Consider the following 27373-nt stretch of genomic DNA (forward strand, 5'->3'; position numbering starts at 1 on the left):
TTCTGTGTTTAAATGGAGCAAATGCTTCAAAAATGTGCTGTGGTTCAGGTCATGTGACTCACAACGGTCCAATAGGAAAGTAGCAATAACCTAAACCTATTTACCAGCAACCAAGGTTCTCCTTTTGGCAACCAATATCCTTAGCAGTGAAAAGCCATTTGTTTGAACATTATTTGCAAAAAATGAAAACAAATCAACAGCCCCTGCCTAATGTATTACTTCCTGTCCCCTGCACTTGTGATGAACAAAGACAACTTTCCACTAGTATGTCACAAAATCGATCAACTCACAATTCAACTAGTATTGTCCACTTCAAAGATATTTAATTCAAATGATATAAATTATAACTGGATTGAACAATCACCTCACAGGCAAAATACACAAGAATTGAAAACCAGTGATTGATACAAACACAAAAATGATTTGAAGAAGAAAATACTACAATTTTCAGTTATGCCTCTATCACCTTGGCCTTGTTGTAAAGATCATTGTGTGGCCATTTTGAAAGCATCACAGAACCCAAAGGAATGCCAATGTTCAATCGACACATGGAATGCAGCGTGTGAGAATGATATCAACTTTGTTGGATTCGGGTGCACGTCAAATTGAAATTACCCTCCAGTTAAAAGGCATTTTAACAAACGATCAGGGGAGAGCGCGGACGCGGTCCCCCACTCTCAGAAATTGAGCAGTCGAGATTCCCCACATTTGGGGAATTCGCAGGGGTCAGCGTGGCCGGGAGTGCAATGGCTGAGCCTCACCCTGGGTGAACCACCTTCATGATCATGGTATCGCCCCTGCCAGGTAAGTATGAGTTGTACACAGACGCAGCACTATGTTCTTTCGCCTGCTCAACATCTTCAGTCATGGGCTCATCGGCACCCCTTTCTTAACCTGCTGCTGAAGTTGTATTTCAGATCTATCTCACTTTGGTGCCGAAAACCGGAGACCCAACAGCCAACAATTGCCGGAGCGACGACGACAGCATCCTCCATTGAAAGGGTCAACTCGACGGACGTTCCCTCGCCGCACCGGTGATCTGGCGACGGGTCCCCCGAACTAGGGCAGGTTCGGAACGAGCAAGATCGTGAGTTCACCCTTTGACTCCTGTCTCCGTGAAGTGTGATAATTTGAATGAGTATTATCACTGCGCTAGTATTAACATTTTGTGGTCTGGGAGCAACTTGCACAGAACATAATAGTTTGTGCTCTGGGACCAAAGTATGTAGAACACTATGGTCCGGGCCCAACTTAGGTAGAACAAAATAGAGTCAGGCACTCCGCTGAGATTAAATCAGGGACTTCTATTCTTGGTACGTTAATGGAGTCAGGGACTCTGCTAAGACAACGTCAGGGAGTTGTGGCCTTGGTATATTCAGAGATATTGGGTGAATCACAAAGTAGAGAATTTAATTTCTGTAAATGTGGAATAAAATTGTTGTTCAAACTATTGAGTAAGTGATAAATATGGGTCGGAGAGCGTCAAGGGAGATGGGTTTTTTGCCGGACTGTCGGATGGATTTGGCGGGTTACCGAATGTGGGGTGTGTGCGAATGCGCAGTGTGGGGGCTTGCATGTGTCACCCTCGATGGGCGCAGAGGCATGGTTTATGTACAAGTTTGAAGGAGGTAGAAGATTTGATGGAGACAGGCACTAATCTACCAATGTGATGATTTTTCTTAAAATACATTGATTTGACAAATGAGGGAAGCTCCGCGTGCGCAGAGCATCAAAAAAATTGAACGGACCTCTTGATGTTCCTCCCCACGGAAATCTTTAGTAAAAGGCGAAAGATTTGTGCGATCTGAAGAGAAACAAGTGTACTGACGAAAGCACGACAGAACGAGCTATGTCTATATCCGCAATAGTACTTTAACACACAGGCTAATGCACTACTAACTAATGGGCGACTCCAGTCCTTTGAGCAGCCAATCACTTTTTTTTAATGCTGCCAATCACGTTGCAGCTACTGTATCAGGCAGACCGGGGATAGGAGCAGCGTTGTGGTGTAAGATGAAGCAGGGCATAGACATCATCATGTGGGTGTTGATCGGTTAGATTTATCGAAGTGTAGTGAAATTAACAAAGAATTCAAATGATCCAAATGACTTCACAACTATCACAAATTAACTCATTAACAACACTAGTTCACAGGTAACATGTTTACCTTTCACCATTACCTTCTCAAGAGTTCTAGGTTTAGAGGAGAGATAATGCTTGATATTGACAATGAAGAGGGGCACACCATTCCTGGAAGTACTGCAATACCAGGTCGATGCGTGGAGTGGATGGAGCAAGCCCCTAGGCCATCTCCCAGTTCCAAAAATCAATTTAATATATGGTCCCCAGATAGGGGACGTATCAGATATTAAACTGATAAGAACAGATACTACACTTGATCTTAGCCAAAAGGCCGATAAGCGATAACCCAGTGGCCGGCAGGAAGGACGGCTTCCTTCCAGCCATTACGAGCTATAGTAATGGTTACAAAGATCACATGACGACAAAGGCACACTTTGTACGACAAGCTAAAACTACACACAGTCTGTTTGATAATGGAAAACTGTGTTGCTTTTCTGTGTTTAAATGGAGCAAATGCTTCAAAAATGTGCTGTGGTTCAGGTCATGTGACTCACAACGGTCCAATAGGAAAGTAGCAATAACCTAAACCTATTTACCAGCAACCAAGGTTCTCCTTTTGGCAACCAATATCCTTAGCAGTGAAAAGCCATTTGTTTGAACATTATTTGCAAAAAATGAAAACAAATCAACAGCCCCTGCCTAATGTATTACTTCCTGTCCCCTGCACTTGTGATGAACAAAGACAACTTTCCACTAGTATGTCACAAAATCGATCAACTCACAATTCAACTAGTATTGTCCACTTCAAAGATATTTAATTCAAATGATATAAATTATAACTGGATTGAACAATCACCTCACAGGCAAAATACACAAGAATTGAAAACCAGTGATTGATACAAACACAAAAATGATTTGAAGAAGAAAATACTACAATTTTCAGTTATGCCTCTATCACCTTGGCCTTGTTGTAAAGATCATTGTGTGGCCATTTTGAAAGCATCACAGAACCCAAAGGAATGCCAATGTTCAATCGACACATGGAATGCAGCGTGTGAGAATGATATCAACTTTGTTGGATTCGGGTGCACGTCAAATTGAAATTACCCTCCAGTTAAAAGGCAATTTAACAAACGATCAGGGGAGAGCGCGGACGCAGTCCCCCACTCTCAGAAATTGTGCAGTCGAGATTCCCGCATTTGGGGAATTCGCAGGGGTCAGCGTGGCCGAGAGTGCAATGGCTGAGCCTCACCCTGGGTGAACCATCTTCATGATCATGGTGTCGCCCCTGCCAAGTAAGTATGAGTTGTACACAGACGCAGCACTATGTTCTTTCGCCTGCTCAACATCTTCAGTCATGGGCTCATCGGCACCCCTTTCTTAACCTGCTGCTGAAGTTGTATTTCAGATCTATCTCACTTTGGTGCCGAAAACCGGAGACCCAACAGCCAACAATTGCCGGAGCGACGACGACAGCATCCTCCATTGAAAGGGTCAACTCGACGGACGTTCCCTCGCCGCACCGGTGATCTGGCGACGGGTCCCCCGAACTAGGGCAGGTTCGGAACGAGCAAGATCGTGAGTTCACCCTTTGACTCCTGTCTCCGTGAAGTGTGATAATTTGAATGAGTATTATCACTGCGCTAGTATTAACATTTTGTGGTCTGGGAGCAACTTGCACAGAACATAATAGTTTGTGCTCTGGGACCAAAGTATGTAGAACACTATGGTCCGGGCCCAACTTAGGTAGAACAAAATAGAGTCAGGCACTCCGCTGAGATTAAATCAGGGACTTCTATTCTTGGTACGTTAATGGAGTCAGGGACTCTGCTAAGACAACGTCAGGGAGTTGTGGCCTTGGTATATTCAGAGATATTGGGTGAATCACAAAGTAGAGAATTTAATTTCTGTAAATGTGGAATCAAATTGTTGTTCAAACTATTGAGTAAGTGATAAATATGGGTCGGAGAGCGTCAAGGGAGATGGGTTTTTTGCCGGACCGTCGGATGGATTTGGCGGGTTACCGAATGTGGGGTGTGTGCGAATGCGCAGTGTGGGGGCTTGCATGTGTCACCCTCGATGGGCGCAGAGGCATGGTTTATGTACAAGTTTGAAGGAGGTAGAAGATTTGATGGAGACAGGCACTAATCTACCAACGTGATGATTTTTCTTAAAATACATTGATTTGACAAATGAGGGAAGCTCCGCGTGCGCAGAGCATCAATAAAATTGAACGGACCTCTTGATGTTCCTCCCCACGGAAATCTTTAGTAAAAGGCGAAAGATTTGTGCGATCTGAAGAGAAACAAGTGTACTGACGAAAACACGACAGAACGAGCTATGTCTATATCCGCAATAGTACTTTAACACACAGGCTAATGCACTACTAACTAATGGGCGACTCCAGTCCTTTGAGCAGCCAATCACTTTTTTTTAATGCTGCCAATCACGTTGCAGCTACTGTATCAGGCAGACCGGGGATAGGAGCAGCGTTGTGGTGTAAGATGAAGCAGGGCATAGACATCATCATGTGGGTGTTGATCGGTTAGATTTATCGAAGTGTAGTGAAATTAACAAAGAATTCAAATGATCCAAATGACTTCACAACTATCACAAATTAACTCAATAACAACACTAGTTCACAGGTAACATGTTTACCTTTCACCATTAGCTTCTCAAGAGTTCTAGGTTTAGAGGAGAGATAATGCTTGATATTGACAATGAAGAGGGGCACACCATTCCTGGAAGTACTGCAATACCAGGTCGATGCGTGGAGTGGATGGAGCAAGCCCCTAGGCCATCTCCCAGTTCCAAAAATCAATTTAATATATGGTCCCCAGATAGGGGACGTATCAGATATTAAACTGATAAGAACAGATACTACACTTGATCTTAGCCAAAAGGCCGAGAAGCGATAACCCAGTGGCCGGCAGGAAGGACGGCTTCCTTCCAGCCATTACGAGCTATAGTAATGGTTACAAAGATCACATGACGACAAAGGCACACTTTGTACGACAAGCTAAAACTACACACAGTCTGTTTGATAATGGAAAACTGTGTTGCTTTTCTGTGTTTAAATGGAGCAAATGCTTCAAAAATGTGCTGTGGTTCAGGTCATGTGACTCACAACGGTCCAATAGGAAAGTAGCAATAACTTAAACCTATTTACCAGCAACCAAGGTTCTCCTTTTGGCAACCAATATCCTTAGCAGTGAAAAGCCATTTGTTTGAACATTATTTGCAAAAAATGAAAACAAATCAACAGCCCCTGCCTAATGTATTACTTCCTGTCCCCTGCACTTGTGATGAACAAAGACAACTTTCCACTAGTATGTCACAAAATCGATCAACTCACAATTCAACTAGTATTGTCCACTTCAAAGATATTTAATTCAAATGATATAAATTATAACTGGATTGAACAATCACCTCACAGGCAAAATACACAAGAATTGAAAACCAGTGATTCATACAAACACAAAAATGATTTGAAGAAGAAAATACTACAATTTTCAGTTATGCCTCTATCACCTTGGTCTTGTTGTAAAGATCATTGTGTGGCCATTTTGAAAGCATCACAGAACCCAAAGGAATGCCAATGTTCAATCGACACATGGAATGCAGCGTGTGAGAATGATATCAACTTTGTTGGATTCGGGTGCACGTCAAATTGAAATTACCCTCCAGTTAAAAGGCAATTTAACAAACGATCGGGGGAGAGCGCGGACGCAGTCCCCCACTCTCAGAAATTGTGCAGTTGAGATTCCCACATTTGGGGAATTCGCAGGGGTCAGCGTGGCCGGGAGTGCAATGGCTGAGCCTCACCCTGGGTGAACCACCTTCATGATCATGGTATCGCCCCTGCCAGGTAAGTATGAGTTGTACACAGACGCAGCACTATGTTCTTTCGCCTGCTCAACATCTTCAGTCATGGGCTCATCGGCACCCCTTTCTTAACCTGCTGCTGAAGTTGTATTTCAGATCTATCTCACTTTGGTGCCGAAAACCGGAGACCCAACAGCCAACAATTGCCGGAGCGACGACGACAGCATCCTCCATTGAAAGGGTCAACTCGACGGACGTTCCCTCGCCGCACCGGTGATCTGGCGACGGGTCCCCCGAACTAGGGCAGGTTCGGAACGAGCAAGATCGTGAGTTCACCCTTTGACTCCTGTCTCCGTGAAGTGTGATAATTTGAATGAGTATTATCACTGCGCTAGTATTAACATTTTGTGGTCTGGGAGCAACTTGCACAGAACATAATAGTTTGTGCTCTGGGACCAAAGTATGTAGAACACTATGGTCCGGGCCCAACTTAGGTAGAACAAAATAGAGTCAGGCACTCCGCTGAGATTAAATCAGGGACTTCTATTCTTGGTACGTTAATGGAGTCAGGGACTCTGCTAAGACAACGTCAGGGAGTTGTGGCCTTGGTATATTCAGAGATATTGGGTGAATCACAAAGTAGAGAATTTAATTTCTGTAAATGTGGAATAAAATTGTTGTTCAAACTATTGAGTAAGTGATAAATATGGGTCGGAGAGCGTCAAGGGAGATGGGTTTTTTGCCGGACTGTCGGATGGATTTGGCGGGTTACCGAATGTGGGGTGTGCGCGAATGCGCAGTGTGGGGGCTTGCATGTGTCACCCTCGATGGGCGCAGAGGCATGGTTTATGTACAAGTTTGAAGGAGGTAGAAGATTTGATGGAGACAGGCACTAATCTACCAATGTGATGATTTTTCTTAAAATACATTGATTTGACAAATGAGGGAAGCTCCGCGTGCGCAGAGCATCAAAAAAATTGAACGGACCTCTTGATGTTCCTCCCCACGGAAATCTTTAGTAAAAGGCGAAAGATTTGTGCGATCTGAAGAGAAACAAGTGTACTGACGAAAGCACGACAGAACGAGCTATGTCTATATCCGCAATAGTACTTTAACACACAGGCTAATGCACTACTAACTAATGGGCGACTCCAGTCCTTTGAGCAGCCAATCACTTTTTTTTAATGCTGCCAATCACGTTGCAGCTACTGTATCAGGCAGACCGGGGATAGGAGCAGCGTTGTGGTGTAAGATGAAGCAGGGCATAGACATCATCATGTGGGTGTTGATCGGTTAGATTTATCGAAGTGTAGTGAAATTAACAAAGAATTCAAATGATCCAAATGACTTCACAACTATCACAAATTAACTCAATAACAACACTAGTTCACAGGTAACATGTTTACCTTTCACCATTAGCTTCTCAAGAGTTCTAGGTTTAGAGGAGAGATAATGCTTGATATTGACAATGAAGGGGGGCACACCATTCCTGGAAGTACTGCAATACCAGGTCGATGCGTGGAGTGGATGGAGCAAGCCCCTAGGCCATCTCCCAGTTCCAAAAATCAATTTAATATATGGTCCCCAGATAGGGGACGTATCAGATATTAAACTGATAAGAACAGATACTACACTTGATCTTAGCCAAAAGGCCGAGAAGCGATAACCCAGTGGCCGGCAGGAAGGACGGCTTCCTTCCAGCCATTACGAGCTATAGTAATGGTTACAAAGATCACATGACGACAAAGGCACACTTTGTACGACAAGCTAAAACTACACACAGTCTGTTTGATAATGGAAAACTGTGTTGCTTTTCTGTGTTTAAATGGAGCAAATGCTTCAAAAATGTGCTGTGGTTCAGGTCATGTGACTCACAACGGTCCAATAGGAAAGTAGCAATAACCTAAACCTATTTACCAGCAACCAAGGTTCTCCTTTTGGCAACCAATATCCTTAGCAGTGAAAAGCCATTTGTTTGAACATTATTTGCAAAAAATGAAAACAAATCAACAGCCCCTGCCTAATGTATTACTTCCTGTCCCCTGCACTTGTGATGAACAAAGACAACTTTCCACTAGTATGTCACAAAATCGATCAACTCACAATTCAACTAGTATTGTCCACTTCAAAGATATTTAATTCAAATGATATAAATTATAACTGGATTGAACAATCACCTCACAGGCAAAATACACAAGAATTGAAAACCAGTGATTGATACAAACACAAAAATGATTTGAAGAAGAAAATACTACAATTTTCAGTTATGCCTCTATCACCTTGGCCTTGTTGTAAAGATCATTGTGTGGCCATTTTGAAAGCATCACAGAACCCAAAGGAATGCCAATGTTCAATCGACACATGGAATGCAGCGTGTGAGAATGATATCAACTTTGTTGGATTCGGGTGCACGTCAAATTGAAATTACCCTCCAGTTAAAAGGCATTTTAACAAACGATCAGGGGAGAGCGCGGACGCAGTCCCCCACTCTCAGAAATTGAGCAGTCGAGATTCCCCACATTTGGGGAATTCGCAGGGGTCAGCGTGGCCGGGAGTGCAATGGCTGAGCCTCACCCTGGGTGAACCACCTTCATGATCATGGTATCGCCCCTGCCAGGTAAGTATGAGTTGTACACAGACGCAGCACTATGTTCTTTCGCCTGCTCAACATCTTCAGTCATGGGCTCATCGGCACCCCTTTCTTAACCTGCTGCTGAAGTTGTATTTCAGATCTATCTCACTTTGGTGCCGAAAACCGGAGACCCAACAGCCAACAATTGCCGGAGCGACGACGACAGCATCCTCCATTGAAAGGGTCAACTCGACGGACGTTCCCTCGCCGCACCGGTGATCTGGCGACGGGTCCCCCGAACTAGGGCAGGTTCGGAACGAGCAAGATCGTGAGTTCACCCTTTGACTCCTGTCTCCGTGAAGTGTGATAATTTGAATGAGTATTATCACTGCGCTAGTATTAACATTTTGTGGTCTGGGAGCAACTTGCACAGAACATAATAGTTTGTGCTCTGGGACCAAAGTATGTAGAACACTATGGTCCGGGCCCAACTTAGGTAGAACAAAATAGAGTCAGGCACTCCGCTGAGATTAAATCAGGGACTTCTATTCTTGGTACGTTAATGGAGTCAGGGACTCTGCTAAGACAACGTCAGGGAGTTGTGGCCTTGGTATATTCAGAGATATTGGGTGAATCACAAAGTAGAGAATTTAATTTCTGTAAATGTGGAATAAAATTGTTGTTCAAACTATTGAGTAAGTGATAAATATGGGTCGGAGAGCGTCAAGGGAGATGGGTTTTTTGCCGGACTGTCGGATGGATTTGGCGGGTTACCGAATGTGGGGTGTGTGCGAATGCGCAGTGTGGGGGCTTGCATGTGTCACCCTCGATGGGCGCAGAGGCATGGTTTATGTACAAGTTTGAAGGAGGTAGAAGATTTGATGGAGACAGGCACTAATCTACCAATGTGATGATTTTTCTTAAAATACATTGATTTGACAAATGAGGGAAGCTCCGCGTGCGCAGAGCATCAAAAAAATTGAACGGACCTCTTGATGTTCCTCCCCACGGAAATCTTTAGTAAAAGGCGAAAGATTTGTGCGATCTGAAGAGAAACAAGTGTACTGACGAAAGCACGACAGAACGAGCTATGTCTATATCCGCAATAGTACTTTAACACACAGGCTAATGCACTACTAACTAATGGGCGACTCCAGTCCTTTGAGCAGCCAATCACTTTTTTTTAATGCTGCCAATCACGTTGCAGCTACTGTATCAGGCAGACCGGGGATAGGAGCAGCGTTGTGGTGTAAGATGAAGCAGGGCATAGACATCATCATGTGGGTGTTGATCGGTTAGATTTATCGAAGTGTAGTGAAATTAACAAAGAATTCAAATGATCCAAATGACTTCACAACTATCACAAATTAACTCAATAACAACACTAGTTCACAGGTAACATGTTTACCTTTCACCATTACCTTCTCAAGAGTTCTAGGTTTAGAGGAGAGATAATGCTTGATATTGACAATGAAGGGGGGCACACCATTCCTGGAAGTACTGCAATACCAGGTCGATGCGTGGAGTGGATGGAGCAAGCCCCTAGGCCATCTCCCAGTTGCAAAAATCAATTTAATATATGGTCCCCAGATAGGGGACGTATCAGATATTAAACTGATAAGAACAGATACTACACTTGATCTTAGCCAAAAGGCCGATAAGCGATAACCCAGTGGCCGGCAGGAAGGACGGCTTCCTTCCAGCCATTACGAGCTATAGTAATGGTTACAAAGATCACATGACGACAAAGGCACACTTTGTACGACAAGCTAAAACTACACACAGTCTGTTTGATAATGGAAAACTGTGTTGCTTTTCTGTGTTTAAATGGAGCAAATGCTTCAAAAATGTGCTGTGGTTCAGGTCATGTGACTCACAACGGTCCAATAGGAAAGTAGCAATAACCTAAACCTATTTACCAGCAACCAAGGTTCTCCTTTTGGCAACCAATATCCTTAGCAGTGAAAAGCCATTTGTTTGAACATTATTTGCAAAAAATGAAAACAAATCAACAGCCCCTGCCTAATGTATTACTTCCTGTCCCCTGCACTTGTGATGAACAAAGACAACTTTCCACTAGTATGTCACAAAATCGATCAACTCACAATTCAACTAGTATTGTCCACTTCAAAGATATTTAATTCAAATGATATAAATTATAACTGGATTGAACAATCACCTCACAGGCAAAATACACAAGAATTGAAAACCAGTGATTCATACAAACACAAAAATGATTTGAAGAAGAAAATACTACAATTTTCAGTTATGCCTCTATCACCTTGGCCTTGTTGTAAAGATCATTGTGTGGCCATTTTGAAAGCATCACAGAACCCAAAGGAATGCCAATGTTCAATCGACACATGGAATGCAGCGTGTGAGAATGATATCAACTTTGTTGGATTCGGGTGCACGTCAAATTGAAATTACCCTCCAGTTAAAAGGCAATTTAACAAACGATCAGGGGAGAGCGCGGACGCAGTCCCCCACTCTCAGAAATTGTGCAGTCGAGATTCCCACATTTGGGGAATTCGCAGGGGTCAGCGTGGCCGGGAGTGCAATGGCTGAGCCTCACCCTGGGTGAACCACCTTCATGATCATGGTATCGCCCCTGCCAGGTAAGTATGAGTTGTACACAGACGCAGCACTATGTTCTTTCGCCTGCTCAACATCTTCAGTCATGGGCTCATCGGCACCCCTTTCTTAACCTGCTGCTGAAGTTGTATTTCAGATCTATCTCACTTTGGTGCCGAAAACCGGAGACCCAACAGCCAACAATTGCCGGAGCGACGACGACAGCATCCTCCATTGAAAGGGTCAACTCGACGGACGTTCCCTCGCCGCACCGGTGATCTGGCGACGGGTCCCCCGAACTAGGGCAGGTTCGGAACGAGCAAGATCGTGAGTTCACCCTTTGACTCCTGTCTCCGTGAAGTGTGATAATTTGAATGAGTATTATCACTGCGCTAGTATTAACATTTTGTGGTCTGGGAGCAACTTGCACAGAACATAATAGTTTGTGCTCTGGGACCAAAGTATGTAGAACACTATGGTCCGGGCCCAACTTAGGTAGAACAAAATAGAGTCAGGCACTCCGCTGAGATTAAATCAGGGACTTCTATTCTTGGTACGTTAATGGAGTCAGGGACTCTGCTAAGACAACGTCAGGGAGTTGTGGCCTTGGTATATTCAGAGATATTGGGTGAATCACAAAGTAGAGAATTTAATTTCTGTAAATGTGGAATAAAATTGTTGTTCAAACTATTGAGTAAGTGATAAATATGGGTCGGAGAGCGTCAAGGGAGATGGGTTTTTTGCCGGACTGTCGGATGGATTTGGCGGGTTACCGAATGTGGGGTGTGTGCGAATGCGCAGTGTGGGGGCTTGCATGTGTCACCCTCGATGGGCGCAGAGGCATGGTTTATGTACAAGTTTGAAGGAGGTAGAAGATTTGATGGAGACAGGCACTAATCTACCAATGTGATGATTTTTCTTAAAATACATTGATTTGACAAATGAGGGAAGCTCCGCGTGCGCAGAGCATCAAAAAAATTGAACGGACCTCTTGATGTTCCTCCCCACGGAAATCTTTAGTAAAAGGCGAAAGATTTGTGCGATCTGAAGAGAAACAAGTGTACTGACGAAAGCACGACAGAACGAGCTATGTCTATATCCGCAATAGTACTTTAACACACAGGCTAATGCACTACTAACTAATGGGCGACTCCAGTCCTTTGAGCAGCCAATCACTTTTTTTTAATGCTGCCAATCACGTTGCAGCTACTGTATCAGGCAGACCGGGGATAGGAGCAGCGTTGTGGTGTAAGATGAAGCAGGGCATAGACATCATCATGTGGGTGTTGATCGGTTAGATTTATCGAAGTGTAGTGAAATTAACAAAGAATTCAAATGATCCAAATGACTTCACAACTATCACAAATTAACTCAATAACAACACTAGTTCACAGGTAACATGTTTACCTTTCACCATTACCTTCTCAAGAGTTCTAGGTTTAGAGGAGAGATAATGCTTGATATTGACAATGAAGGGGGGCACACCATTCCTGGAAGTACTGCAATACCAGGTCGATGCGTGGAGTGGATGGAGCAAGCCCCTAGGCCATCTCCCAGTTCCAAAAATCAATTTAATATATGGTCCCCAGATAGGGGACGTATCAGATATTAAACTGATAAGAACAGATACTACACTTGATCTTAGCCAAAAGGCCGAGAAGCGATAACCCAGTGGCCGGCAGGAAGGACGGCTTCCTTCCAGCCATTACGAGCTATAGTAATGGTTACAAAGATCACATGACGACAAAGGCACACTTTGTACGACAAGCTAAAACTACACACAGTCTGTTTGATAATGGAAAACTGTGTTGCTTTTCTGTGTTTAAATGGAGCAAATGCTTCAAAAATGTGCTGTGGTTCAGGTCATGTGACTCACAACGGTCCAATAGGAAAGTAGCAATAACCTAAACCTATTTACCAGCAACCAAGGTTCTCCTTTTGGCAACCAATATCCTTAGCAGTGAAAAGCCATTTGTTTGAACATTATTTGCAAAAAATGAAAACAAATCAACAGCCCCTGCCTAATGTATTACTTCCTGTCCCCTGCACTTGTGATGAACAAAGACAACTTTCCACTAGTATGTCACAAAATCGATCAACTCACAATTCAACTAGTATTGTCCACTTCAAAGATATTTAATTCAAATGATATAAATTATAACTGGATTGAACAATCACCTCACAGGCAAAATACACAAGAATTGAAAACCAGTGATTGATACAAACACAAAAATGATTTGAAGAAGAAAATACTACAATTTTCAGTTATGCCTCTATCACCTTGGCCTTGTTGTAAAGATCATTGTGTGGCCATTTTGAAAGCATCACAGAACCCAAAGGAATGCCAATGTTCAATCGACACATGGAATGCAGCGTGTGAGAATGATATCAACTTTGTTGGATTCGGGTGCACGTCAAATTGAAATTACCCTCCAGTTAAAAGGCATTTTAACAAACGATCAGGGGAGAGCGCGGACGCAGTCCCCCACTCTCAGAAATTGAGCAGTCGAGATTCCCCACATTTGGGGAATTCGCAGGGGTCAGCGTGGCCGGGAGTGCAATGGCTGAGCCTCACCCTGGGTGAACCACCTTCATGATCATGGTATCGCCCCTGCCAGGTAAGTATGAGTTGTACACAGACGCAGCACTATGTTCTTTCGCCTGCTCAACATCTTCAGTCATGGGCTCATCGGCACCCCTTTCTTAACCTGCTGCTGAAGTTGTATTTCAGATCTATCTCACTTTGGTGCCGAAAACCGGAGACCCAACAGCCAACAATTGCCGGAGCGACGACGACAGCATCCTCCATTGAAAGGGTCAACTCGACGGACGTTCCCTCGCCGCACCGGTGATCTGGCGACGGGTCCCCCGAACTAGGGCAGGTTCGGAACGAGCAAGATCGTGAGTTCACCCTTTGACTCCTGTCTCCGTGAAGTGTGATAATTTGAATGAGTATTATCACTGCGCTAGTATTAACATTTTGTGGTCTGGGAGCAACTTGCACAGAACATAATAGTTTGTGCTCTGGGACCAAAGTATGTAGAACACTATGGTCCGGGCCCAACTTAGGTAGAACAAAATAGAGTCAGGCACTCCGCTGAGATTAAATCAGGGACTTCTATTCTTGGTACGTTAATGGAGTCAGGGACTCTGCTAAGACAACGTCAGGGAGTTGTGGCCTTGGTATATTCAGAGATATTGGGTGAATCACAAAGTAGAGAATTTAATTTCTGTAAATGTGGAATAAAATTGTTGTTCAAACTATTGAGTAAGTGATAAATATGGGTCGGAGAGCGTCAAGGGAGATGGGTTTTTTGCCGGACTGTCGGATGGATTTGGCGGGTTACCGAATGTGGGGTGTGTGCGAATGCGCAGTGTGGGGGCTTGCATGTGTCACCCTCGATGGGCGCAGAGGCATGGTTTATGTACAAGTTTGAAGGAGGTAGAAGATTTGATGGAGACAGGCACTAATCTACCAATGTGATGATTTTTCTTAAAATACATTGATTTGACAAATGAGGGAAGCTCCGCGTGCGCAGAGCATCAAAAAAATTGAACGGACCTCTTGATGTTCCTCCCCACGGAAATCTTTAGTAAAAGGCGAAAGATTTGTGCGATCTGAAGAGAAACAAGTGTACTGACGAAAGCACGACAGAACGAGCTATGTCTATATCCGCAATAGTACTTTAACACACAGGCTAATGCACTACTAACTAATGGGCGACTCCAGTCCTTTGAGCAGCCAATCACTTTTTTTTAATGCTGCCAATCACGTTGCAGCTACTGTATCAGGCAGACCGGGGATAGGAGCAGCGTTGTGGTGTAAGATGAAGCAGGGCATAGACATCATCATGTGGGTGTTGATCGGTTAGATTTATCGAAGTGTAGTGAAATTAACAAAGAATTCAAATGATCCAAATGACTTCACAACTATCACAAATTAACTCAATAACAACACTAGTTCACAGGTAACATGTTTACCTTTCACCATTACCTTCTCAAGAGTTCTAGGTTTAGAGGAGAGATAATGCTTGATATTGACAATGAAGGGGGGCACACCATTCCTGGAAGTACTGCAATACCAGGTCGATGCGTGGAGTGGATGGAGCAAGCCCCTAGGCCATCTCCCAGTTGCAAAAATCAATTTAATATATGGTCCCCAGATAGGGGACGTATCAGATATTAAACTGATAAGAACAGATACTACACTTGATCTTAGCCAAAAGGCCGATAAGCGATAACCCAGTGGCCGGCAGGAAGGACGGCTTCCTTCCAGCCATTACGAGCTATAGTAATGGTTACAAAGATCACATGACGACAAAGGCACACTTTGTACGACAAGCTAAAACTACACACAGTCTGTTTGATAATGGAAAACTGTGTTGCTTTTCTGTGTTTAAATGGAGCAAATGCTTCAAAAATGTGCTGTGGTTCAGGTCATGTGACTCACAACGGTCCAATAGGAAAGTAGCAATAACCTAAACCTATTTACCAGCAACCAAGGTTCTCCTTTTGGCAACCAATATCCTTAGCAGTGAAAAGCCATTTGTTTGAACATTATTTGCAAAAAATGAAAACAAATCAACAGCCCCTGCCTAATGTATTACTTCCTGTCCCCTGCACTTGTGATGAACAAAGACAACTTTCCACTAGTATGTCACAAAATCGATCAACTCACAATTCAACTAGTATTGTCCACTTCAAAGATATTTAATTCAAATGATATAAATTATAACTGGATTGAACAATCACCTCACAGGCAAAATACACAAGAATTGAAAACCAGTGATTCATACAAACACAAAAATGATTTGAAGAAGAAAATACTACAATTTTCAGTTATGCCTCTATCACCTTGGCCTTGTTGTAAAGATCATTGTGTGGCCATTTTGAAAGCATCACAGAACCCAAAGGAATGCCAATGTTCAATCGACACATGGAATGCAGCGTGTGAGAATGATATCAACTTTGTTGGATTCGGGTGCACGTCAAATTGAAATTACCCTCCAGTTAAAAGGCAATTTAACAAACGATCAGGGGAGAGCGCGGACGCAGTCCCCCACTCTCAGAAATTGTGCAGTCGAGATTCCCACATTTGGGGAATTCGCAGGGGTCAGCGTGGCCGGGAGTGCAATGGCTGAGCCTCACCCTGGGTGAACCACCTTCATGATCATGGTATCGCCCCTGCCAGGTAAGTATGAGTTGTACACAGACGCAGCACTATGTTCTTTCGCCTGCTCAACATCTTCAGTCATGGGCTCATCGGCACCCCTTTCTTAACCTGCTGCTGAAGTTGTATTTCAGATCTATCTCACTTTGGTGCCGAAAACCGGAGACCCAACAGCCAACAATTGCCGGAGCGACGACGACAGCATCCTCCATTGAAAGGGTCAACTCGACGGACGTTCCCTCGCCGCACCGGTGATCTGGCGACGGGTCCCCCGAACTAGGGCAGGTTCGGAACGAGCAAGATCGTGAGTTCACCCTTTGACTCCTGTCTCCGTGAAGTGTGATAATTTGAATGAGTATTATCACTGCGCTAGTATTAACATTTTGTGGTCTGGGAGCAACTTGCACAGAACATAATAGTTTGTGCTCTGGGACCAAAGTATGTAGAACACTATGGTCCGGGCCCAACTTAGGTAGAACAAAATAGAGTCAGGCACTCCGCTGAGATTAAATCAGGGACTTCTATTCTTGGTACGTTAATGGAGTCAGGGACTCTGCTAAGACAACGTCAGGGAGTTGTGGCCTTGGTATATTCAGAGATATTGGGTGAATCACAAAGTAGAGAATTTAATTTCTGTAAATGTGGAATAAAATTGTTGTTCAAACTATTGAGTAAGTGATAAATATGGGTCGGAGAGCGTCAAGGGAGATGGGTTTTTTGCCGGACTGTCGGATGGATTTGGCGGGTTACCGAATGTGGGGTGTGTGCGAATGCGCAGTGTGGGGGCTTGCATGTGTCACCCTCGATGGGCGCAGAGGCATGGTTTATGTACAAGTTTGAAGGAGGTAGAAGATTTGATGGAGACAGGCACTAATCTACCAATGTGATGATTTTTCTTAAAATACATTGATTTGACAAATGAGGGAAGCTCCGCGTGCGCAGAGCATCAAAAAAATTGAACGGACCTCTTGATGTTCCTCCCCACGGAAATCTTTAGTAAAAGGCGAAAGATTTGTGCGATCTGAAGAGAAACAAGTGTACTGACGAAAGCACGACAGAACGAGCTATGTCTATATCCGCAATAGTACTTTAACACACAGGCTAATGCACTACTAACTAATGGGCGACTCCAGTCCTTTGAGCAGCCAATCACTTTTTTTTTAATGCTGCCAATCACGTTGCAGCTACTGTATCAGGCAGACCGGGGATAGGAGCAGCGTTGTGGTGTAAGATGAAGCAGGGCATAGACATCATCATGTGGGTGTTGATCGGTTAGATTTATCGAAGTGTAGTGAAATTAACAAAGAATTCAAATGATCCAAATGACTTCACAACTATCACAAATTAACTCAATAACAACACTAGTTCACAGGTAACATGTTTACCTTTCACCATTAGCTTCTCAAGAGTTCTAGGTTTAGAGGAGAGATAATGCTTGATATTGACAATGAAGGGGGGCACACCATTCCTGGAAGTACTGCAATACCAGGTCGATGCGTGGAGTGGATGGAGCAAGCCCCTAGGCCATCTCCCAGTTGCAAAAATCAATTTAATATATGGTCCCCAGATAGGGGACGTATCAGATATTAAACTGATAAGAACAGATACTACACTTGATCTTAGCCAAAAGGCCGAGAAGCGATAACCCAGTGGCCGGCAGGAAGGACGGCTTCCTTCCAGCCATTACGAGCTATAGTAATGGTTACAAAGATCACATGACGACAAAGGCACACTTTGTACGACAAGCTAAAACTACACACAGTCTGTTTGATAATGGAAAACTGTGTTGCTTTTCTGTGTTTAAATGGAGCAAATGCTTCAAAAATGTGCTGTGGTTCAGGTCATGTGACTCACAACGGTCCAATAGGAAAGTAGCAATAACCTAAACCTATTTACCAGCAACCAAGGTTCTCCTTTTGGCAACCAATATCCTTAGCAGTGAAAAGCCATTTGTTTGAACATTATTTGCAAAAAATGAAAACAAATCAACAGCCCCTGCCTAATGTATTACTTCCTGTCCCCTGCACTTGTGATGAACAAAGACAACTTTCCACTAGTATGTCACAAAATCGATCAACTCACAATTCAACTAGTATTGTCCACTTCAAAGATATTTAATTCAAATGATATAAATTATAACTGGATTGAACAATCACCTCACAGGCAAAATACACAAGAATTGAAAACCAGTGATTGATACAAACACAAAAATGATTTGAAGAAGAAAATACTACAATTTTCAGTTATGCCTCTATCACCTTGGCCTTGTTGTAAAGATCATTGTGTGGCCATTTTGAAAGCATCACAGAACCCAAAGGAATGCCAATGTTCAATCGACACATGGAATGCAGCGTGTGAGAATGATATCAACTTTGTTGGATTCGGGTGCACGTCAAATTGAAATTACCCTCCAGTTAAAAGGCAATTTAACAAACGATCAGGGGAGAGCGCGGACGCAGTCCCCCACTCTCAGAAATTGTGCAGTCGAGATTCCCACATTTGGGGAATTCGCAGGGGTCAGCGTGGCCGAGAGTGCAATGGCTGAGCCTCACCCTGGGTGAACCACCTTCATGATCATGGTATCGCCCCTGCCAGGTAAGTATGAGTTGTACACAGACGCAGCACTATGTTCTTTCGCCTGCTCAACATCTTCAGTCATGGGCTCATCGGCACCCCTTTCTTAACCTGCTGCTGAAGTTGTATTTCAGATCTATCTCACTTTGGTGCCGAAAACCGGAGACCCAACAGCCAACAATTGCCGGAGCGACGACGACAGCATCCTCCATTGAAAGGGTCAACTCGACGGACGTTCCCTCGCCGCACCGGTGATCTGGCGACGGGTCCCCCGAACTAGGGCAGGTTCGGAACGAGCAAGATCGTGAGTTCACCCTTTGACTCCTGTCTCCGTGAAGTGTGATAATTTGAATGAGTATTATCACTGCGCTAGTATTAACATTTTGTGGTCTGGGAGCAACTTGCACAGAACATAATAGTTTGTGCTCTGGGACCAAAGTATGTAGAACACTATGGTCCGGGCCCAACTTAGGTAGAACAAAATAGAGTCAGGCACTCCGCTGAGATTAAATCAGGGACTTCTATTCTTGGTACGTTAATGGAGTCAGGGACTCTGCTAAGACAACGTCAGGGAGTTGTGGCCTTGGTATATTCAGAGATATTGGGTGAATCACAAAGTAGAGAATTTAATTTCTGTAAATGTGGAATAAAATTGTTGTTCAAACTATTGAGTAAGTGATAAATATGGGTCGGAGAGCGTCAAGGGAGATGGGTTTTTTGCCGGACTGTCGGATGGATTTGGCGGGTTACCGAATGTGGGGTGTGTGCGAATGCGCAGTGTGGGGGCTTGCATGTGTCACCCTCGATGGGCGCAGAGGCATGGTTTATGTACAAGTTTGAAGGAGGTAGAAGATTTGATGGAGACAGGCACTAATCTACCAATGTGATGATTTTTCTTAAAATACATTGATTTGACAAATGAGGGAAGCTCCGCGTGCGCAGAGCATCAAAAAAATTGAACGGACCTCTTGATGTTCCTCCCCACGGAAATCTTTAGTAAAAGGCGAAAGATTTGTGCGATCTGAAGAGAAACAAGTGTACTGACGAAAGCACGACAGAACGAGCTATGTCTATATCCGCAATAGTACTTTAACACACAGGCTAATGCACTACTAACTAATGGGCGACTCCAGTCCTTTGAGCAGCCAATCACTTTTTTTTAATGCTGCCAATCACGTTGCAGCTACTGTATCAGGCAGACCGGGGATAGGAGCAGCGTTGTGGTGTAAGATGAAGCAGGGCATAGACATCATCATGTGGGTGTTGATCGGTTAGATTTATCGAAGTGTAGTGAAATTAACAAAGAATTCAAATGATCCAAATGACTTCACAACTATCACAAATTAACTCAATAACAACACTAGTTCACAGGTAACATGTTTACCTTTCACCATTAGCTTCTCAAGAGTTCTAGGTTTAGAGGAGAGATAATGCTTGATATTGACAATGAAGGGGGGCACACCATTCCTGGAAGTACTGCAATACCAGGTCGATGCGTGGAGTGGATGGAGCAAGCCCCTAGGCCATCTCCCAGTTCCAAAAATCAATTTAATATATGGTCCCCAGATAGGGGACGTATCAGATATTAAACTGATAAGAACAGATACTACACTTGATCTTAGCCAAAAGGCCGAGAAGCGATAACCCAGTGGCCGGCAGGAAGGACGGCTTCCTTCCAGCCATTACGAGCTATAGTAATGGTTACAAAGATCACATGACGACAAAGGCACACTTTGTACGACAAGCTAAAACTACACACAGTCTGTTTGATAATGGAAAACTGTGTTGCTTTTCTGTGTTTAAATGGAGCAAATGCTTCAAAAATGTGCTGTGGTTCAGGTCATGTGACTCACAACGGTCCAATAGGAAAGTAGCAATAACCTAAACCTATTTACCAGCAACCAAGGTTCTCCTTTTGGCAACCAATATCCTTAGCAGTGAAAAGCCATTTGTTTGAACATTATTTGCAAAAAATGAAAACAAATCAACAGCCCCTGCCTAATGTATTACTTCCTGTCCCCTGCACTTGTGATGAACAAAGACAACTTTCCACTAGTATGTCACAAAATCGATCAACTCACAATTCAACTAGTATTGTCCACTTCAAAGATATTTAATTCAAATGATATAAATTATAACTGGATTGAACAATCACCTCACAGGCAAAATACACAAGAATTGAAAACCAGTGATTGATACAAACACAAAAATGATTTGAAGAAGAAAATACTACAATTTTCAGTTATGCCTCTATCACCTTGGCCTTGTTGTAAAGATCATTGTGTGGCCATTTTGAAAGCATCACAGAACCCAAAGGAATGCCAATGTTCAATCGACACATGGAATGCAGCGTGTGAGAATGATATCAACTTTGTTGGATTCGGGTGCACGTCAAATTGAAATTACCCTCCAGTTAAAAGGCAATTTAACAAACGATCAGGGGAGAGCGCGGACGCAGTCCCCCACTCTCAGAAATTGTGCAGTCGAGATTCCCACATTTGGGGAATTCGCAGGGGTCAGCGTGGCCGGGAGTGCAATGGCTGAGCCTCACCCTGGGTGAACCACCTTCATGATCATGGTATCGCCCCTGCCAGGTAAGTATGAGTTGTACACAGACGCAGCACTATGTTCTTTCGCCTGCTCAACATCTTCAGTCATGGGCTCATCGGCACCCCTTTCTTAACCTGCTGCTGAAGTTGTATTTCAGATCTATCTCACTTTGGTGCCGAAAACCGGAGACCCAACAGCCAACAATTGCCGGAGCGACGACGACAGCATCCTCCATTGAAAGGGTCAACTCGACGGACGTTCCCTCGCCGCACCGGTGATCTGGCGACGGGTCCCCCGAACTAGGGCAGGTTCGGAACGAGCAAGATCGTGAGTTCACCCTTTGACTCCTGTCTCCGTGAAGTGTGATAATTTGAATGAGTATTATCACTGCGCTAGTATTAACATTTTGTGGTCTGGGAGCAACTTGCACAGAACATAATAGTTTGTGCTCTGGGACCAAAGTATGTAGAACACTATGGTCCGGGCCCAACTTAGGTAGAACAAAATAGAGTCAGGCACTCCGCTGAGATTAAATCAGGGACTTCTATTCTTGGTACGTTAATGGAGTCAGGGACTCTGCTAAGACAACGTCAGGGAGTTGTGGCCTTGGTATATTCAGAGATATTGGGTGAATCACAAAGTAGAGAATTTAATTTCTGTAAATGTGGAATAAAATTGTTGTTCAAACTATTGAGTAAGTGATAAATATGGGTCGGAGAGCGTCAAGGGAGATGGGTTTTTTGCCGGACTGTCGGATGGATTTGGCGGGTTACCGAATGTGGGGTGTGTGCGAATGCGCAGTGTGGGGGCTTGCATGTGTCACCCTCGATGGGCGCAGAGGCATGGTTTATGTACAAGTTTGAAGGAGGTAGAAGATTTGATGGAGACAGGCACTAATCTACCAATGTGATGATTTTTCTTAAAATACATTGATTTGACAAATGAGGGAAGCTCCGCGTGCGCAGAGCATCAAAAAAATTGAACGGACCTCTTGATGTTCCTCCCCACGGAAATCTTTAGTAAAAGGCGAAAGATTTGTGCGATCTGAAGAGAAACAAGTGTACTGACGAAAGCACGACAGAACGAGCTATGTCTATATCCGCAATAGTACTTTAACACACAGGCTAATGCACTACTAACTAATGGGCGACTCCAGTCCTTTGAGCAGCCAATCACTTTTTTTTAATGCTGCCAATCACGTTGCAGCTACTGTATCAGGCAGACCGGGGATAGGAGCAGCGTTGTGGTGTAAGATGAAGCAGGGCATAGACATCATCATGTGGGTGTTGATCGGTTAGATTTATCGAAGTGTAGTGAAATTAACAAAGAATTCAAATGATCCAAATGACTTCACAACTATCACAAATTAACTCAATAACAACACTAGTTCACAGGTAACATGTTTACCTTTCACCATTACCTTCTCAAGAGTTCTAGGTTTAGAGGAGAGATAATGCTTGATATTGACAATGAAGGGGGGCACACCATTCCTGGAAGTACTGCAATACCAGGTCGATGCGTGGAGTGGATGGAGCAAGCCCCTAGGCCATCTCCCAGTTCCAAAAATCAATTTAATATATGGTCCCCAGATAGGGGACGTATCAGATATTAAACTGATAAGAACAGATACTACACTTGATCTTAGCCAAAAGGCCGAGAAGCGATAACCCAGTGGCCGGCAGGAAGGACGGCTTCCTTCCAGCCATTACGAGCTATAGTAATGGTTACAAAGATCACATGACGACAAAGGCACACTTTGTACGACAAGCTAAAACTACACACAGTCTGTTTGATAATGGAAAACTGTGTTGCTTTTCTGTGTTTAAATGGAGCAAATGCTTCAAAAATGTGCTGTGGTTCAGGTCATGTGACTCACAACGGTCCAATAGGAAAGTAGCAATAACCTAAACCTATTTACCAGCAACCAAGGTTCTCCTTTTGGCAACCAATATCCTTAGCAGTGAAAAGCCATTTGTTTGAACATTATTTGCAAAAAATGAAAACAAATCAACAGCCCCTGCCTAATGTATTACTTCCTGTCCCCTGCACTTGTGATGAACAAAGACAACTTTCCACTAGTATGTCACAAAATCGATCAACTCACAATTCAACTAGTATTGTCCACTTCAAAGATATTTAATTCAAATGATATAAATTATAACTGGATTGAACAATCACCTCACAGGCAAAATACACAAGAATTGAAAACCAGTGATTGATACAAACACAAAAATGATTTGAAGAAGAAAATACTACAATTTTCAGTTATGCCTCTATCACCTTGGCCTTGTTGTAAAGATCATTGTGTGGCCATTTTGAAAGCATCACAGAACCCAAAGGAATGCCAATGTTCAATCGACACATGGAATGCAGCGTGTGAGAATGATATCAACTTTGTTGGATTCGGGTGCACGTCAAATTGAAATTACCCTCCAGTTAAAAGGCATTTTAACAAACGATCAGGGGAGAGCGCGGACGCAGTCCCCCACTCTCAGAAATTGAGCAGTCGAGATTCCCCACATTTGGGGAATTCGCAGGGGTCAGCGTGGCCGGGAGTGCAATGGCTGAGCCTCACCCTGGGTGAACCACCTTCATGATCATGGTATCGCCCCTGCCAGGTAAGTATGAGTTGTACACAGACGCAGCACTATGTTCTTTCGCCTGCTCAACATCTTCAGTCATGGGCTCATCGGCACCCCTTTCTTAACCTGCTGCTGAAGTTGTATTTCAGATCTATCTCACTTTGGTGCCGAAAACCGGAGACCCAACAGCCAACAATTGCCGGAGCGACGACGACAGCATCCTCCATTGAAAGGGTCAACTCGACGGACGTTCCCTCGCCGCACCGGTGATCTGGCGACGGGTCCCCCGAACTAGGGCAGGTTCGGAACGAGCAAGATCGTGAGTTCACCCTTTGACTCCTGTCTCCGTGAAGTGTGATAATTTGAATGAGTATTATCACTGCGCTAGTATTAACATTTTGTGGTCTGGGAGCAACTTGCACAGAACATAATAGTTTGTGCTCTGGGACCAAAGTATGTAGAACACTATGGTCCGGGCCCAACTTAGGTAGAACAAAATAGAGTCAGGCACTCCGCTGAGATTAAATCAGGGACTTCTATTCTTGGTACGTTAATGGAGTCAGGGACTCTGCTAAGACAACGTCAGGGAGTTGTGGCCTTGGTATATTCAGAGATATTGGGTGAATCACAAAGTAGAGAATTTAATTTCTGTAAATGTGGAATAAAATTGTTGTTCAAACTATTGAGTAAGTGATAAATATGGGTCGGAGAGCGTCAAGGGAGATGGGTTTTTTGCCGGACTGTCGGATGGATTTGGCGGGTTACCGAATGTGGGGTGTGTGCGAATGCGCAGTGTGGGGGCTTGCATGTGTCACCCTCGATGGGCGCAGAGGCATGGTTTATGTACAAGTTTGAAGGAGGTAGAAGATTTGATGGAGACAGGCACTAATCTACCAATGTGATGATTTTTCTTAAAATACATTGATTTGACAAATGAGGGAAGCTCCGCGTGCGCAGAGCATCAAAAAAATTGAACGGACCTCTTGATGTTCCTCCCCACGGAAATCTTTAGTAAAAGGCGAAAGATTTGTGCGATCTGAAGAGAAACAAGTGTACTGACGAAAGCACGACAGAACGAGCTATGTCTATATCCGCAATAGTACTTTAACACACAGGCTAATGCACTACTAACTAATGGGCGACTCCAGTCCTTTGAGCAGCCAATCACTTTTTTTTAATGCTGCCAATCACGTTGCAGCTACTGTATCAGGCAGACCGGGGATAGGAGCAGCGTTGTGGTGTAAGATGAAGCAGGGCATAGACATCATCATGTGGGTGTTGATCGGTTAGATTTATCGAAGTGTAGTGAAATTAACAAAGAATTCAAATGATCCAAATGACTTCACAACTATCACAAATTAACTCAATAACAACACTAGTTCACAGGTAACATGTTTACCTTTCACCATTACCTTCTCAAGAGTTCTAGGTTTAGAGGAGAGATAATGCTTGATATTGACAATGAAGGGGGGCACACCATTCCTGGAAGTACTGCAATACCAGGTCGATGCGTGGAGTGGATGGAGCAAGCCCCTAGGCCATCTCCCAGTTGCAAAAATCAATTTAATATATGGTCCCCAGATAGGGGACGTATCAGATATTAAACTGATAAGAACAGATACTACACTTGATCTTAGCCAAAAGGCCGATAAGCGATAACCCAGTGGCCGGCAGGAAGGACGGCTTCCTTCCAGCCATTACGAGCTATAGTAATGGTTACAAAGATCACATGACGACAAAGGCACACTTTGTACGACAAGCTAAAACTACACACAGTCTGTTTGATAATGGAAAACTGTGTTGCTTTTCTGTGTTTAAATGGAGCAAATGCTTCAAAAATGTGCTGTGGTTCAGGTCATGTGACTCACAACGGTCCAATAGGAAAGTAGCAATAACCTAAACCTATTTACCAGCAACCAAGGTTCTCCTTTTGGCAACCAATATCCTTAGCAGTGAAAAGCCATTTGTTTGAACATTATTTGCAAAAAATGAAAACAAATCAACAGCCCCTGCCTAATGTATTACTTCCTGTCCCCTGCACTTGTGATGAACAAAGACAACTTTCCACTAGTATGTCACAAAATCGATCAACTCACAATTCAACTAGTATTGTCCACTTCAAAGATATTTAATTCAAATGATATAAATTATAACTGGATTGAACAATCACCTCACAGGCAAAATACACAAGAATTGAAAACCAGTGATTGATACAAACACAAAAATGATTTGAAGAAGAAAATACTACAATTTTCAGTTATGCCTCTATCACCTTGGCCTTGTTGTAAAGATCATTGTGTGGCCATTTTGAAAGCATCACAGAACCCAAAGGAATGCCAATGTTCAATCGACACATGGAATGCAGCGTGTGAGAATGATATCAACTTTGTTGGATTCGGGTGCACGTCAAATTGAAATTACCCTCCAGTTAAAAGGCAATTTAACAAACGATCAGGGGAGAGCGCGGACGCAGTCCCCCACTCTCAGAAATTGTGCAGTCGAGATTCCCACATTTGGGGAATTCGCAGGGGTCAGCGTGGCCGGGAGTGCAATGGCTGAGCCTCACCCTGGGTGAACCACCTTCATGATCATGGTATCGCCCCTGCCAGGTAAGTATGAGTTGTACACAGACGCAGCACTATGTTCTTTCGCCTGCTCAACATCTTCAGTCATGGGCTCATCGGCACCCCTTTCTTAACCTGCTGCTGAAGTTGTATTTCAGATCTATCTCACTTTGGTGCCGAAAACCGGAGACCCAACAGCCAACAATTGCCGGAGCGACGACGACAGCATCCTCCATTGAAAGGGTCAACTCGACGGACGTTCCCTCGCCGCACCGGTGATCTGGCGACGGGTCCCCCGAACTAGGGCAGGTTCGGAACGAGCAAGATCGTGAGTTCACCCTTTGACTCCTGTCTCCGTGAAGTGTGATAATTTGAATGAGTATTATCACTGCGCTAGTATTAACATTTTGTGGTCTGGGAGCAACTTGCACAGAACATAATAGTTTGTGCTCTGGGACCAAAGTATGTAGAACACTATGGTCCGGGCCCAACTTAGGTAGAACAAAATAGAGTCAGGCACTCCGCTGAGATTAAATCAGGGACTTCTATTCTTGGTACGTTAATGGAGTCAGGGACTCTGCTAAGACAACGTCAGGGAGTTGTGGCCTTGGTATATTCAGAGATATTGGGTGAATCACAAAGTAGAGAATTTAATTTCTGTAAATGTGGAATAAAATTGTTGTTCAAACTATTGAGTAAGTGATAAATATGGGTCGGAGAGCGTCAAGGGAGATGGGTTTTTTGCCGGACTGTCGGATGGATTTGGCGGGTTACCGAATGTGGGGTGTGTGCGAATGCGCAGTGTGGGGGCTTGCATGTGTCACCCTCGATGGGCGCAGAGGCATGGTTTATGTACAAGTTTGAAGGAGGTAGAAGATTT

At 43.8% G+C, this 27373-nt stretch overlaps 31 non-coding genes across 31 annotated transcripts; all 31 read right to left on the reverse strand.

Moving 5' to 3' along the window:
• Positions 1-646: 646 nt before the first annotated feature.
• LOC144192529 (U1 spliceosomal RNA) lies at positions 647-812 on the reverse strand. The gene has a single exon (XR_013325181.1). It is a non-coding gene; the product is annotated as a U1 spliceosomal RNA (small nuclear RNA).
• Positions 813-1709: 897 nt separating this feature from the next.
• Positions 1710-1822, reverse strand: LOC144192743 (U5 spliceosomal RNA). Its single transcript, XR_013325387.1, has one exon. It is a non-coding gene; the product is annotated as a U5 spliceosomal RNA (small nuclear RNA).
• Positions 1823-2234: 412 nt separating this feature from the next.
• On the reverse strand, positions 2235-2425 carry LOC144192656 (U2 spliceosomal RNA). The gene has a single exon (XR_013325300.1). It is a non-coding gene; the product is annotated as a U2 spliceosomal RNA (small nuclear RNA).
• A 795-nt stretch (positions 2426-3220) lies between these two features.
• Positions 3221-3385, reverse strand: LOC144192524 (U1 spliceosomal RNA). The gene has a single exon (XR_013325176.1). It is a non-coding gene; the product is annotated as a U1 spliceosomal RNA (small nuclear RNA).
• An 897-nt stretch (positions 3386-4282) lies between these two features.
• On the reverse strand, positions 4283-4395 carry LOC144192786 (U5 spliceosomal RNA). Its single transcript, XR_013325427.1, has one exon. It is a non-coding gene; the product is annotated as a U5 spliceosomal RNA (small nuclear RNA).
• A 412-nt stretch (positions 4396-4807) lies between these two features.
• Positions 4808-4998, reverse strand: LOC144192604 (U2 spliceosomal RNA). The gene has a single exon (XR_013325251.1). It is a non-coding gene; the product is annotated as a U2 spliceosomal RNA (small nuclear RNA).
• A 795-nt stretch (positions 4999-5793) lies between these two features.
• On the reverse strand, positions 5794-5958 carry LOC144192527 (U1 spliceosomal RNA). Its single transcript, XR_013325179.1, has one exon. It is a non-coding gene; the product is annotated as a U1 spliceosomal RNA (small nuclear RNA).
• An 897-nt stretch (positions 5959-6855) lies between these two features.
• LOC144192744 (U5 spliceosomal RNA) lies at positions 6856-6968 on the reverse strand. Its single transcript, XR_013325388.1, has one exon. It is a non-coding gene; the product is annotated as a U5 spliceosomal RNA (small nuclear RNA).
• Positions 6969-7380: 412 nt separating this feature from the next.
• Positions 7381-7571, reverse strand: LOC144192615 (U2 spliceosomal RNA). The gene has a single exon (XR_013325262.1). It is a non-coding gene; the product is annotated as a U2 spliceosomal RNA (small nuclear RNA).
• Positions 7572-8366: 795 nt separating this feature from the next.
• On the reverse strand, positions 8367-8532 carry LOC144192504 (U1 spliceosomal RNA). Its single transcript, XR_013325156.1, has one exon. It is a non-coding gene; the product is annotated as a U1 spliceosomal RNA (small nuclear RNA).
• Positions 8533-9429: 897 nt separating this feature from the next.
• On the reverse strand, positions 9430-9542 carry LOC144192745 (U5 spliceosomal RNA). Its single transcript, XR_013325389.1, has one exon. It is a non-coding gene; the product is annotated as a U5 spliceosomal RNA (small nuclear RNA).
• A 412-nt stretch (positions 9543-9954) lies between these two features.
• Positions 9955-10145, reverse strand: LOC144192662 (U2 spliceosomal RNA). Its single transcript, XR_013325306.1, has one exon. It is a non-coding gene; the product is annotated as a U2 spliceosomal RNA (small nuclear RNA).
• Positions 10146-10940: 795 nt separating this feature from the next.
• LOC144192816 (U1 spliceosomal RNA) lies at positions 10941-11105 on the reverse strand. The gene has a single exon (XR_013325456.1). It is a non-coding gene; the product is annotated as a U1 spliceosomal RNA (small nuclear RNA).
• An 897-nt stretch (positions 11106-12002) lies between these two features.
• Positions 12003-12115, reverse strand: LOC144192746 (U5 spliceosomal RNA). Its single transcript, XR_013325390.1, has one exon. It is a non-coding gene; the product is annotated as a U5 spliceosomal RNA (small nuclear RNA).
• Positions 12116-12527: 412 nt separating this feature from the next.
• Positions 12528-12718, reverse strand: LOC144192617 (U2 spliceosomal RNA). The gene has a single exon (XR_013325263.1). It is a non-coding gene; the product is annotated as a U2 spliceosomal RNA (small nuclear RNA).
• Positions 12719-13513: 795 nt separating this feature from the next.
• On the reverse strand, positions 13514-13679 carry LOC144192505 (U1 spliceosomal RNA). Its single transcript, XR_013325157.1, has one exon. It is a non-coding gene; the product is annotated as a U1 spliceosomal RNA (small nuclear RNA).
• Positions 13680-14576: 897 nt separating this feature from the next.
• On the reverse strand, positions 14577-14689 carry LOC144192748 (U5 spliceosomal RNA). Its single transcript, XR_013325392.1, has one exon. It is a non-coding gene; the product is annotated as a U5 spliceosomal RNA (small nuclear RNA).
• Positions 14690-15101: 412 nt separating this feature from the next.
• On the reverse strand, positions 15102-15292 carry LOC144192663 (U2 spliceosomal RNA). The gene has a single exon (XR_013325307.1). It is a non-coding gene; the product is annotated as a U2 spliceosomal RNA (small nuclear RNA).
• A 795-nt stretch (positions 15293-16087) lies between these two features.
• On the reverse strand, positions 16088-16252 carry LOC144192817 (U1 spliceosomal RNA). Its single transcript, XR_013325457.1, has one exon. It is a non-coding gene; the product is annotated as a U1 spliceosomal RNA (small nuclear RNA).
• Positions 16253-17149: 897 nt separating this feature from the next.
• On the reverse strand, positions 17150-17262 carry LOC144192749 (U5 spliceosomal RNA). The gene has a single exon (XR_013325393.1). It is a non-coding gene; the product is annotated as a U5 spliceosomal RNA (small nuclear RNA).
• A 413-nt stretch (positions 17263-17675) lies between these two features.
• On the reverse strand, positions 17676-17866 carry LOC144192629 (U2 spliceosomal RNA). Its single transcript, XR_013325274.1, has one exon. It is a non-coding gene; the product is annotated as a U2 spliceosomal RNA (small nuclear RNA).
• Positions 17867-18661: 795 nt separating this feature from the next.
• Positions 18662-18826, reverse strand: LOC144192770 (U1 spliceosomal RNA). Its single transcript, XR_013325413.1, has one exon. It is a non-coding gene; the product is annotated as a U1 spliceosomal RNA (small nuclear RNA).
• Positions 18827-19723: 897 nt separating this feature from the next.
• Positions 19724-19836, reverse strand: LOC144192750 (U5 spliceosomal RNA). Its single transcript, XR_013325394.1, has one exon. It is a non-coding gene; the product is annotated as a U5 spliceosomal RNA (small nuclear RNA).
• A 412-nt stretch (positions 19837-20248) lies between these two features.
• Positions 20249-20439, reverse strand: LOC144192618 (U2 spliceosomal RNA). The gene has a single exon (XR_013325264.1). It is a non-coding gene; the product is annotated as a U2 spliceosomal RNA (small nuclear RNA).
• A 795-nt stretch (positions 20440-21234) lies between these two features.
• Positions 21235-21399, reverse strand: LOC144192818 (U1 spliceosomal RNA). The gene has a single exon (XR_013325458.1). It is a non-coding gene; the product is annotated as a U1 spliceosomal RNA (small nuclear RNA).
• Positions 21400-22296: 897 nt separating this feature from the next.
• On the reverse strand, positions 22297-22409 carry LOC144192751 (U5 spliceosomal RNA). Its single transcript, XR_013325395.1, has one exon. It is a non-coding gene; the product is annotated as a U5 spliceosomal RNA (small nuclear RNA).
• A 412-nt stretch (positions 22410-22821) lies between these two features.
• On the reverse strand, positions 22822-23012 carry LOC144192620 (U2 spliceosomal RNA). The gene has a single exon (XR_013325266.1). It is a non-coding gene; the product is annotated as a U2 spliceosomal RNA (small nuclear RNA).
• Positions 23013-23807: 795 nt separating this feature from the next.
• LOC144192507 (U1 spliceosomal RNA) lies at positions 23808-23973 on the reverse strand. Its single transcript, XR_013325159.1, has one exon. It is a non-coding gene; the product is annotated as a U1 spliceosomal RNA (small nuclear RNA).
• An 897-nt stretch (positions 23974-24870) lies between these two features.
• On the reverse strand, positions 24871-24983 carry LOC144192752 (U5 spliceosomal RNA). The gene has a single exon (XR_013325396.1). It is a non-coding gene; the product is annotated as a U5 spliceosomal RNA (small nuclear RNA).
• Positions 24984-25395: 412 nt separating this feature from the next.
• On the reverse strand, positions 25396-25586 carry LOC144192664 (U2 spliceosomal RNA). Its single transcript, XR_013325308.1, has one exon. It is a non-coding gene; the product is annotated as a U2 spliceosomal RNA (small nuclear RNA).
• Positions 25587-26381: 795 nt separating this feature from the next.
• LOC144192819 (U1 spliceosomal RNA) lies at positions 26382-26546 on the reverse strand. Its single transcript, XR_013325459.1, has one exon. It is a non-coding gene; the product is annotated as a U1 spliceosomal RNA (small nuclear RNA).
• Positions 26547-27373: the final 827 nt, after the last annotated feature.

This window comes from Stigmatopora nigra, unplaced genomic scaffold (genome assembly GCF_051989575.1).
Source record: "Stigmatopora nigra isolate UIUO_SnigA unplaced genomic scaffold, RoL_Snig_1.1 HiC_scaffold_26, whole genome shotgun sequence".
In the NCBI taxonomy this organism is placed as follows: Eukaryota; Metazoa; Chordata; class Actinopteri; order Syngnathiformes; family Syngnathidae; genus Stigmatopora; species Stigmatopora nigra.